Raw genomic sequence first — 12,841 nt, forward strand, 5'->3', positions numbered from 1 at the left:
GTGGTCAGGGTTTAGGGTTGTGGTTAGGGTTTAGGGTTAGGGTTCAGGGTTGTATTTAGGGTTTAGGGTTGTGGTTAGGGTTTAGGATTGTGGTCAGGGTTTAGGGTTGTGGTTAGGGTTTAGGGTTGTGGTCAGGGTTTAGGGTTGTGGTTAGATTTTAGGGTTGTTTTTGGGGTTTGGGATTGTGGTTAGGGGTTAGGGTTGTGGTTAGGGTTTAGGGTTGTGGTTAGGGTTTAGGGTTGTGGTTGGGGGTTAGGGTTATGGGTTGTGGTTAGGGTTATGGGTTGTGGTCAGGTTTTAGGGTTGTGGTTAGGGTTGTAGTTAGGGTTCAGGGTTGTGGTTAGGGTTTAGGGTTGTGGTTTGGGTTCGAGTTTAGGGTTCGGGTTGTGGTCAGGGTTTAGGGTTGTAGTTAGCGGTTGTGGTTAGCTGTTATGGGTTGTGGTCAGGGTTTAGGGTTGTGGTCAGGGTTTAGGGTTGTGGTTCGGGTTTAGGGTTGTGGGCAGGGTTAAGGGTTGTGGTTAGGGTTTAGGGTTGTGGTTAGGGTTTAGGGTTGTGGTCAGTGTTTAGGGTTGTGGTATGGGTTGTGGTTAGGGTTTAGTGTTGTGGTCAGGGTTTAGGGTTGTGGTCAGGGTTTAGGGTTGTGGTTAGGGGTTAGGGTTGTGGTTAGGGTTGTGAAAGGGGTGTGGTTAGGGGTTAGGGTTGTGGTCATGGGTTAGGGTTGTTGTCAGGGTTTAGGGTTGTGGTCAGGGTTTAGGGTTGTGGTCAGGGTTTAGGGTTGTGATCAGGGTTTACGGTTGTGGTTAGGGGTTAGGGTTGTGGTTAGGGTTCATGGTGGTGGTTAGGGTTGTGGTCAGGGTTTAGTGTTGTGGTTAGGGGTTAGGGTTGTGGTCAGGGTTTAGGGTTGTGGTTAGGGGTTAGGGTTGTGGTTAGGGGTTAGGGTTGTGGTCAGGGATTAGTGTTGTGGTCAGGGTTTAGGGTTGTGGTCAGGGTTTAGGGTTGTGGTTAGGGTTTAGGGTTGTGGTTAGGGTTTAGGGTTGTGGTTAGGGTTGTGGTCAGGGTTTAGGGTTGTGGTTAGGGCTAAGGGTTGTGGTCAGGGTTTAGGGTTCTGGTTAGGGTTTATGGTTATGGTTAGGGTTTAGGGTTGTGGTCAGGGTTTAGGGTTAAGTTCAGGGTTTAGGGTTGTGGTTAGGGTGTAGGTTTAGGGTTGTGGTCAGGGTTTAGGGTTGTGGTTAGGGCTTAGGGTTGTGGTCAGGGTTTAGGGTTCTGGTTAGGGTTTATGGTTATGGTTAGGGTTTAGGGTTGTGGTCAGGGTTTAGGGTTAAGTTCAGGGTTTAGGGTTGTGGTTAGGGTGTAGGGTTAGGGTTGTGGTTAGGGTTTAGGGTTATGGTTAGGGTTTAGAGTTGTGGTCAGTGTTTAGGGTTGTGGTCAGGGTTTAGGGTTGTGGTCAGGGTTTAGGGTTGTGGTTAGGGTTTAGTTTTGTGGTTAGGCTTTAGGGTTGCGGTCAGGGTTTAGGGTTGCGGTCAGGGTTTAGGGTTGTGGTTAGGGGTTAGGGTTGTGGTCAGGGTTGAGGGTTGTGGTCAGGGTTTAGGGTTGTGGTTAGGGTTTAGGGTTGTGGTTAGGGTTGTGGTCAGGGTATAGGGTTGTGGTTAGGGCTTAGGGTTGTGGTTAGGGGTTAGGGTTGTGGTTAGGGTCAGGGTTTAGGGTGGTGGTTAGGGTTTAGGGTGGTGGTTAGGGTTGTGGTTAGGGTTAGGGTTGTGGTTAGGGTTGTGGTCAGGATTTGGGGTTGTGGTTGTGGTTTAGGGTTGTGGTCAGGGCTTAGGCTTGTGGTTAGGGGTTAGGGTTGTCGTTGGGCTGTGGGTAGGAATGTGGTTAAGGTTGTGGTTAGGGTTCAGGGTTGTATTTAGGGTTTAGGGTTGTGGTTAGGGTTGTGGTCAGGGTTTAGGGTTGTGGTTAGGGTTTAGGGTTGTGGTCAGGGTTTAGGGTTGTGGTTAGATTTTAGGATTGTTTTTAGGGTTTGGGGTTGTGGTTAGGGTTTAGGGTTGTGGTTAGGGGTTAGGGTTATGGGTTGTGGTTAGGGTTATGGGTTGTGGTCAGGTTTTAGGGTTGTAGTTAGGGTTGTGGTTAGGGTTTAGGGTTGTGGTTCGGGTTTGGGTTTAGGGTTAGGGTTGATTAGGGTTATGGTCGGGGTTTAGGGTTGTAGAGCTGCCATTAACCAATCAGTGAGCTCTAAAAGGAGTACAGGATGTCACCATGTCACTTGATTTTGTTGTGGTCACTGAGTACCAACCTATCACTGAGGACCAATATTACTAGCCTTTCTATTAGTCAGATGTGAGGAGCTGGAGCCGTCCTACTGGTGGTTAAGGAGGAAATGAGGGGGAAGTGTGTTCCTTCCCACTCCTCCCTCCTCTGGTTTCCCTTCAGAAAGACAAGAGAGTTATCAAGACAGTGTAGAGCCCTAGACACAGAGAAGTACAGACTACAGGACTACTACAGACCAGTACATTACTACTACAGACCAGTACCTTACTACTACAGACCAGTACAGGACTACTACAGACCAGCACAGGAGTACTACAGACTACTACAGACCAGCACAGGAGTACTACAGACTACTACAGACCAGCACAGGAGTACTACAAACCAGCACAGGAGAACTACAGACTACTACAGACCAGCACAGGAGTACTACAGACCAGTACAGGACTACTACAGATCCAGCACAGGAGTACTACAGACTACTACAGACCAGCACAGGAGTACTACAGACGAGCACAGGACTACTACAGACCAGCACAGGAGTACTACAGACCAGCACAGGAGTACTACAGACCAGCACAGGAGTACTACAGACCAGCACAGGAGTACTACATACCAGCACAGGAGTACTACATACCAACACAGGACTACTACAGACAGGCACAGGAGTACTACATGCCAACACAGGACTACTACAGACAGGCACAGGAGTACTACATACCAACACAGGACTACTACAGACAGGCACAGGAGTACTACATACCAGCACAGGAGTACTACACGCTACTACAGACCAGTACAGGACTACTACAGACCAGCACAGGAGTACTACAGACCAGCACAGGAGTACTACATACGAGCACAGGAGTACTACATACCAGCACAGGAGTACTACACGCTACTACAGACCAGTACAGGACTACTACAGACCAGCACAGGAGTACTACATACGAGCACAGGAGTACTACAGACCAGCACAGGAGTACTACAGACCAGTGTGGTGACAGTGGAACCAGCAGGATCATTTTGATGGGAATCCCAGACCAGAGGTGACTATGATGTCCTGATGGTGTATATTCTCTAACCCTGGTCCACATACTACCTACCCCTACCTAACCCTGGTCCACATACTACCTACCCCTACCTAACCCTGGTCCACATACTACATACCCCTACCTAACCCTGGTCCACATACTATCTACCCCTACCCCTACCTAACCCTGGTCCACATACTACCTACCCCTACCTAACCCTTGGTCCACATACTACCTAACCCTACCTAACCCTGGTCCACATACTACCTACCCCTACCTAACCCTTGGTCCACATACTACCTAACCCTACCCCTACCCTGGTCCACATACTACCTACCCCTACCTAACCCTGGTCTACATACTACCTACCCCTACCCCTACCTAACCCTGGTCCACATACTACCTACCCCTAACCCTACCTAACCCTGGTCCACATACTACCTACCCCTACCTAACCCTGGTCCACATACTACCTACCCCTACCTAACCCTGGTCCACATACTACCTACCCCTACCTAACCCTGGTCCACATACTACCTACCCCTACCCCTACCTAACCCTGGTCCACATAATACCTACCCCTTCCTAACCCTGGTCTACATACTACCTACCCCTACCCCTACCTAACCCTGGTCCACATACTACCTACCCCTACCTAACCCTGGTCCACATACTACCTACCCCTACCTAACCCTGGTCCACATACTACCTACCCCTACCCCTACCTAACCCTGGTCCACATACTACCTACCCCTACCTAACCCTGGTCCACATACTACCTACCCCTACCCCTACCTAACCCTGGTCCACATACTACCTACCCCTACCTAACCCTGGTCCACATACTACCTACCCCTACCTAACCCTGGTCCACATACTACCTACCCCTACCTAACCCTGGTCCACATACTACCTACCCCTACCCCTAACTAACCCTGGTCCACATACTACCTACCCCTACCCCTACCTAACCCTGGTCCACATACTACCTACCCCTACCCCTACCTAACCCTGGTACACATACTACCTACCCCTACCTAACCCTGGTCCACATACTACCTACCCCTACCTAACCCTGGTCCACATACTACCTACCCCTACCCCTACCTAACCCTGGTCCACATACTACCTACCCCTACCCCTACCTAACCCTGGTCCACATACTACCTACCCCTACCCCTACCTAACCCTGGTCCACATACTACCTAACCCTACCTAACCCTGGTCCACATACTACCTACCCCTACCTAACCCTGGTCCACATACTACCTACCCCTACCTAACCCTGGTCCACATACTACCTACCCCTACCCAACCCTGGTCCACATACTACCTACCCCTACCTAACCCTGGTCCACATACTACCCCCTACCTAACCCTGGTCCACATACTACCTACCCCTACCTAACCCTTGGTCCACATACTACCTAACCCTACCTAACCCTGGTCCACATACTACCTACCCCTACCTAACCCTTGGTCCACATACTACCTAACCCTACCCCTACCCTGGTTCACATACTACCTACCCCTACCTAACCCTGGTCCACATACTACCTACCCCTACCCCTACCTAACCCTGGTCCACATACTACCTACCCCTACCCCTACCTAACCCTGGTCCACATACTACCTACCCCTACCTAACCCTGGTCCACATACTACCTACCCCTACCTAACCCTGGTCCACATACTACATACCCTACCTAACCCTGGTCCACATACTACCTACCCCTACCCCTACCCCTACCCTGGTTCACATACTACCTACCCCTACCCCTACCTAACCCTGGTCCACATACTACCTACCCCTACCTAACCCTGGTCCACATACTACCTACCCCTACCTAACCTTGGTCCACATACTACCTACCCCTACCTAACCCTGGTCCACATACTACCTACCCCTACCCCTACCTAACCCTGGTCCACATACTACCTACCCCTACCCCTACCTAACCCTGGTCCACATACTACCTACCCCTACCTAACCCTGGTCCACATACTACCTACCCCCTACCCCTACCTAACCCTGGTCCACATACTACCTACCCCTACCTAACCCTGGTCCACATACTACCTACCCCTACCCCTACCTAACCCTGGTCCACATACTACCTACCCCTACCCCTACCTAACCCTGGTCTACATACTACCTACCCCTACCTAACCCTGGTCCACATACTACCTACCCCTACACCTACCTAACCCTGGTCTACATACTACCTACCCCTACCCCTACCTAACCCTGGTCCACATACTACCTCCCCCTACCTAACCCTGGTCCACATACTACCTACCCCTACCCAACCCTGGTCCACATACTACCTACCCCTACCTAACCCTGGTCCACATACTATCTACCCCTACCCCTACCTAACCCTGGTCCACATACTACCTACCCCTACCTAACCCTTGGTCCACATACTACCTAACCCTACCTAACCCTGGTCCACATACTACCTACCCCTACCTAACCCTTGGTCCACATACTACCTAACCCTACCCCTACCCTTGTCCACATACTACCTACCCCTACCTAACCCTGGTCCACATACTACCTACCCCTACCCCTACCTAACCCTGGTCCACATACTACCTACCCCTACCCCTACCTAACCCTGGTCCACATACTACCCCCCCTACCTAACCCTGGTCCACATACTACCTACCCCTACCTAACCCTGGTCCATACTACCTACCCCTACCTAACCTTGGTCCACATACTACCTACCCCTACCCCTACCCCTAACCCTGGTCCACATACTACCTACCCCTACCTAACCCTGGTCCACATACTACCTACCCCTACCTAACCCTGGTCCACATACTACCTACCCCTACCTAACCTTGGTCCACATACTACCTACCCCTACCTAACCCTGGTCCACATACTACCTACCCCTACCCCTCCCTAACCCTGGTCCACATACTACCTACCCCTACCCCTACCTAACCCTGGTCCACATACTACCTACCCCTACCTAACCCTGGTCCACATACTACCTACCCCTACCTAACCCTGGTCCACATACTACCTACCCCTACCTAACCCTGGTCCACATACTACCTACCCCTACCCCTACCTAACCCTGGTCCACATACTACCTACCCCCTACCTACCTACCTAACCCTGGTCCACATACTACCTACCCCTACCTAACCCTGGTCCACATACTACCTACCCCTACCCCTACCTAACCCTGGTCCACATACTACCTACCCCTACCCCTACCTAACCCTGGTCCACATACTACCTCCCTACCTAACCCTGGTCCACATACTACCTACCCCTACCTAACCCTGGTCCACATACTACCTACCCCTACCTAACCCTGGTCCACATACTACCTACCCCTACCTAACCCTGGTCCACATACTACCTACCCCTACCTAACCCTGGTCCACATACTACCTACCCCTACCCCTACCTAACCCTGGTCCACATACTACCTACCCCTACCCCTACCTAACCCTGGTCCACATACTACCTACCCCTACCTAACCCTGGTCCACATACTACCTACCCCTACCCCTACCTAACCCTGGTCCACATACTACCTACCCCCTACCTAACCCTGGTCCACATACTACCTACCCCTACCCCTACCTAACCCTGGTCCACATACCCTACCCCTACCCCTACCTAACCCTGGTCCACATACCACATACCTAACCCTGGTCCACATACCCTACCCCTACCTAACCCTGGTCCACACTACCTACCCCTACCCCTACCTAACCCTGGTCCACATACTACCTACCCCCCCTACCTAACCCTGGTCCACATACTACCTACCCCTACCTAACCCTGGTCCACATACTACCTACCCCTACCCCTACCTAACCCTGGTCCACATACTACCTACCCCTACCCCTACCTAACCCTGGTCCACATACTACCTACCCCTACCTAACCCCCTGGTCCACATACTACCTACCCCTACTACCCTACCTAACCCTGGTCCACATACTACCTACCCTGGTAACCCTGGTCCATACATACTACCTACCCCTACCTAACCCTGGTCCACATACTACCTACCCCTACCTAACCCTGGTCCACATACTACCTACCCCTACCCCTACCTAACCCTGGTCCACATACTACCTACCCCTACCTAACCCTGGTCCACATACTACCTACCCCTACCTAACCCTGGTCCACATACTACCTACCCCCCCTACCTAACCCTGGTCCACATACTACCTACCCCTACCCCTACCTAACCCTGGTCCACATACTACCTACCCCTACCCCTACCTAACCCTGGTCCACATACTACCTACCCCTACCTAACCCTGGTCCACATACTACCTACCCCTACCCCTACCTAACCCTGGTCCACATACTACCTACTACCCTACCCTACCTAACCCTGGTCCACATACTACCTACCCCTACCTAACCCTGGTCCACATACTACCCCTACCCCTACCTAACCCTGGTCCACATACTACCTACCCCCTACCTAACCCTGGTCCACATACTACCTACCCCTACCTAACCCTGGTCCACATACTACCCTACCTAACCCTGGTCCACATACTACCTACCCCTACCTAACCCTGGTCCACATACTACCTACCCCTACCTAACCCTGGTCCACATACTACCTACCCCTACCTAACCCTGGTCCACATACTACCTACCCCTACCCCTACCTAACCCTGGTCCACATACTACCTACCCCTACCCCTACCTAACCCTGGTCCACATACCCTGGTCCACATACTACCCCTACCCCTACCTAACCCTGGTCCACATACTACCTACCCCTACCTAACCCTGGTCCACATACTACCTACCCCTACCCCTACCTAACCCTGGTCCACATACTACCTACCCCCCTACCTAACCCTGGTCCACATACTACCTACCCCTACCCCTACCTAACCCTGGTCCACATACTACCTACCCCTACCCCTACCTAACCCTGGTCCACATACTACCTACCCCTACCCCTACCTGGTCCAACCCTACCCCTAACCCTGGTCCACATACTACCTACCCCTACCTAACCCTACCTAACCCTGGTCCACATACTACCTACCCCTACCCCTACCTAACCCTGGTCCACATACTACCTACCCCTACACCTACCTAACCCTGGTCCACATACTACCTACCCCTACCTAACCCTGGTCCACATACTACCTACCCCTACCTAACCCTGGTCCACATACCCTACCCTACCCCTACCTAACCCTGGTCCACATACTACCTACCCCTACCTAACCCTGGTCCACATACTACCTACCCTACCTAACCTGGTCCACATACTACCTACCCCTACCCCTACCTAACCCTGGTCCACATACTACCTACCCCCTACCTAACCTGGTCCACATACTACTACCTACCCCTACCTAACCCTGGTCCACATACTACCTACCCCCCTACCTAACCCTGGTCCACATACTACCTACCCCTACCTAACCCTGGTCCACATACTACCCCCTACCCCTACCTAACCCTGGTCCACATACTACCTACCCCTACCCCTACCTAACCCTGGTCCACATACTACCTACCTACCCTACCTAACCCTGGTCCACATACTACCTACCCCTACCTAACCCTGGTCCACATACTACCTACCCCTACCCCTACCTAACCCTGGTCCACATACTACCTACCCCTACCTAACCCTGGTCCACATACTACTAACCCTAACCCTGGTCCACATACTACCTACCCCTACCCCTAAACCCTGGTCCACATACTACCTACCCCTACCTAACCCTGGTCCACATACTACCTACCTACCTAACCTGGTCCACATACTACCTACCCCTACCCCTACCTAACCCTGGTCCACATACTACCTACCCCCCCTACCTAACCCTGGTCCACATACTACCTACCCCTACCTAACCCTGGTCCACATACTACCTACCCCTACCTAACCCTGGTCCACATACTACCTACCCCTACCTAACCCTGGTCCACATACTACCTACCCCTACCCCTACCCCCCTGGTCCACATACTACCTACCCCTACCCCTACCTAACCCTGGTCCACATACTACCTACCCCTACCTAACCCTGGTCCACATACTACCTACCCCTACCTAACCCTGGTCCACATACTACCTACCCCTACCTAACCCTGGTCCACATACTACCTACCCCTACCCCTACCTAACCCTGGTCCACATACTACCTACCCCTACCCCTACCTAACCCTGGTCCACATACTACCTACCCCTACCTAACCCTGGTCCACATACTACCTACCCCTACCCCTACCTAACCCTGGTCCACATACTACCTACCCCTACCTAACCCTGGTCCACATACTACCTACCCCTACCCCTACCTAACCCTGGTCCACATACTACCTACCCCTACCTAACCCTGGTCCACATACTACCTAACCCTGGTCCACATACTACCTACCCCTACCTACCCCTGGTCCACATACTACCTACCCCTACCTAACCCTGGTCCACATACTACCTACCCCTACCCCTACCTAACCCTGGTCCACATACTACCTACCCCCCCTACCTAACCCTGGTCCACATACTACCTACCCCTACCTAACCCTGGTCCACATACTACCTACCCCTACCCCTACCTAACCCTGGTCCACATACTACCTACCCCTACCCCTACCTAACCCTGGTCCACATACTACCTACCCCTACCTAACCCTGGTCCACATACTACCTACCCCTACCTAACCTGGTCCACATACTACCTACCCCTACCTAACCCTGGTCCACATACTACCTACCCCTACCTAACCCTGGTCCACATACTACCTACCCTACCTAACCCTGGTCCACATACTACCTACCCCTACCCCTACCTAACCCTGGTCCACATACTACCCCTACCCCTACCTAACCCTGGTCCACATACTACCTACCCCTACCCCTACCTAACCCTGGTCCACATACTACCTACCCCTACCCCTACCTAACCCTGGTCCACATACTACCTACCCCTACCCCTACCTAACCCTGGTCCACATACTACCTACCCTACCCCTACCTAACCCTGGTCCACATACTACCTAACCCTGGTCCACATACCCCTACCTAACCCTGGTCCACATACTACCTACCCCTACCCCTACCTAACCCTGGTCCACATACTACCCTACCTACCCCTACCCTACCTAACCCTGGTCCACATACTACCTACCCCTACCTAACCCTGGTCCACATACTACCCCTACCCCTACCTAACCCTGGTCCACATACTACCTACCCCTACCCCTACCCTGGTCCACATACTACCTACCCCTACCCCTACCTAACCCTGGTCCACATACTACCTACCCCTACCTAACCCTGGTCCACATACTACCTACCCCTACCCCTAACCCTGGTCCACATACTACCTACCCCTACCCCTACCTAACCCTGGTCCACATACTACCTACCCCTACCCCTACCTAACCCTGGTCCACATACTACCTACCCCTACCTAACCCTGGTCCACATACTACCTACCCCTACCTAACCCTGGTCCACATACTACCTACCCTACCCCTACCTAACCCTGGTCCACATACTACCCTACCCCTACCTAACCCTGGTCCACATACTACCTACCCCTACCTAACCCTGGTCCACATACTACCTACCCCTACCCCTACCTAACCCTGGTCCACATACTACCTACCCCTACCTAACCCTGGTCCACATACTACCTACCCCTACCCCTACCTAACCCTGGTCCACATACTACCTACCCCCCTACCTAACCCTGGTCCACATACTACCTACCCCTACACCTACCTAACCCTGGTCCACATACTACCTACCCCTACCCCTACCTAACCCTGGTCCACATACTACCTACCCCTACCCCTACCTAACCCTACCCCTACCTAACCCTGGTCCACATACTACCTACCCCTACCCCTACCTAACCCTACCCCTACCTAACCCTGGTCCACATACTACCTACCCCTACCTAACCCTGGTCCACATACTACCTACCCCTACCTAACCCTGGTCCACATACTACCTACCCCTACCTAACCCTGGTCCACATACTACCTACCCCCTACCCCTACCTAACCCTGGTCCACATACTACCTACCCCCCCTACCTAACCCTGGTCCACATACTACCTACCCCCTACCTAACCCTGGTCCACATACTACCTACCCCTACCCCTACCTAACCCTGGTCCACATACTACCTACCCCTACCTAACCCTGGTCCACATACTACCTACCCCTACCCCTACCTAACCCTGGTCCACATACTACCTACCCCCCCCTACCTAACCCTGGTCCACATACTACCTACCCCTACCTAACCCTGGTCCACATACTACCTACCCCTACCTAACCCTGGTCCACATACTACCTACCCCTACCCCTACCTAACCCTGGTCCACATACTACCTACCCCTACCTAACCCTGGTCCACATACTACCTACCCCTACCTAACCCTGGTCCACATACTACCTACCCCTACCTAACCCTGGTCCACATACTACCTACCCCTACCCCTACCTAACCCTGGTCCACATACTACCTAACCCTACCTAACCCTACCCCTACCTAACCCTGGTCCACATACTACCTACCCCTACCTAACCCTGGTCCACATACTACCTACCCCTACCTAACCCTGGTCCACATACTACCTACCCCTACCTAACCCTGGTCCACATACTACCTACCCCTACCCCTACCTAACCCTGGTCCACATACTACCTACTACCCCTACCTAACCCTGGTCCACATACTACCTACCCCTACCTAACCCTGGTCCACATACTACCTACCCCTACCTAACCCTGGTCCACATACTACCTACCCCTACCTAACCCTGGTCCACATACTACCTACCCCTACCCCTACCCCTAACCCTGGTCCACATACTACCTACCCCTACCCCTACCTAACCCTGGTCCACATACTACCTACCCCTACCTAACCCTGGTCCACATACTACCTACCCCTACCTAACCCTGGTCCACATACTACCTACCCCTACCTAACCCTGGTCCACATACTACCTACCCCTACCCCTACCTAACCCTGGTCCACATACTACCTACCCCTACCTAACCCTGGTCCACATACTACCTACCCCTACCTAACCCTGGTCCACATACTACCTACCCCTACCCCTACCTAACCCTGGTCCACATACTACCTACCCCTACCTAACCCTGGTCCACATACTACCTACCCCTACCCCTACCTAACCCTGGTCCACATACTACCTACCCCTACCCCTACCTAACCCTGGTCCACATACTACCTACCCCTACTAACCCTGGTCCACATACTACCCCTACCCCTACCTAACCCTGGTCTACATACTACCTACCCCTACCCCTACCTAACCCTGGTCCACATACTACCTCCCCCTACCTAACCCTGGTCCACATACTACCTACCCCTACCTAACCCTGGTCCACATACTACCTACCCCTACCTAACCCTGGTCCACATACTACCTACCCTACCCCTACCTAACCCTGGTCCACATACTACCTAACCTAACCCTGGTCCACATACTACCTACCCCTACCCCTACCTAACCCTGGTCCACATACTACCCCTA

The 12,841-nt window shown here is 52.7% G+C and overlaps 1 protein-coding gene across 1 annotated transcript in view; it reads left to right on the forward strand.

Moving 5' to 3' along the window:
- Positions 1-2,414: 2,414 nt before the first annotated feature.
- The window catches only part of LOC115122313 (SH3 and multiple ankyrin repeat domains protein 3-like), a 139,449-nt gene continuing 129,022 nt past the window's right edge, over positions 2,415-12,841 (forward strand). Inside the window, 1 exon segment of the mRNA XM_065021235.1 lies at positions 2,415-3,308. The gene's annotated coding sequence lies outside the window, so the exon portion shown is untranslated.

This window comes from Oncorhynchus nerka, linkage group LG8, assembly GCF_034236695.1.
Source record: "Oncorhynchus nerka isolate Pitt River linkage group LG8, Oner_Uvic_2.0, whole genome shotgun sequence".
Classification (NCBI taxonomy): domain Eukaryota; kingdom Metazoa; phylum Chordata; class Actinopteri; order Salmoniformes; family Salmonidae; genus Oncorhynchus; species Oncorhynchus nerka.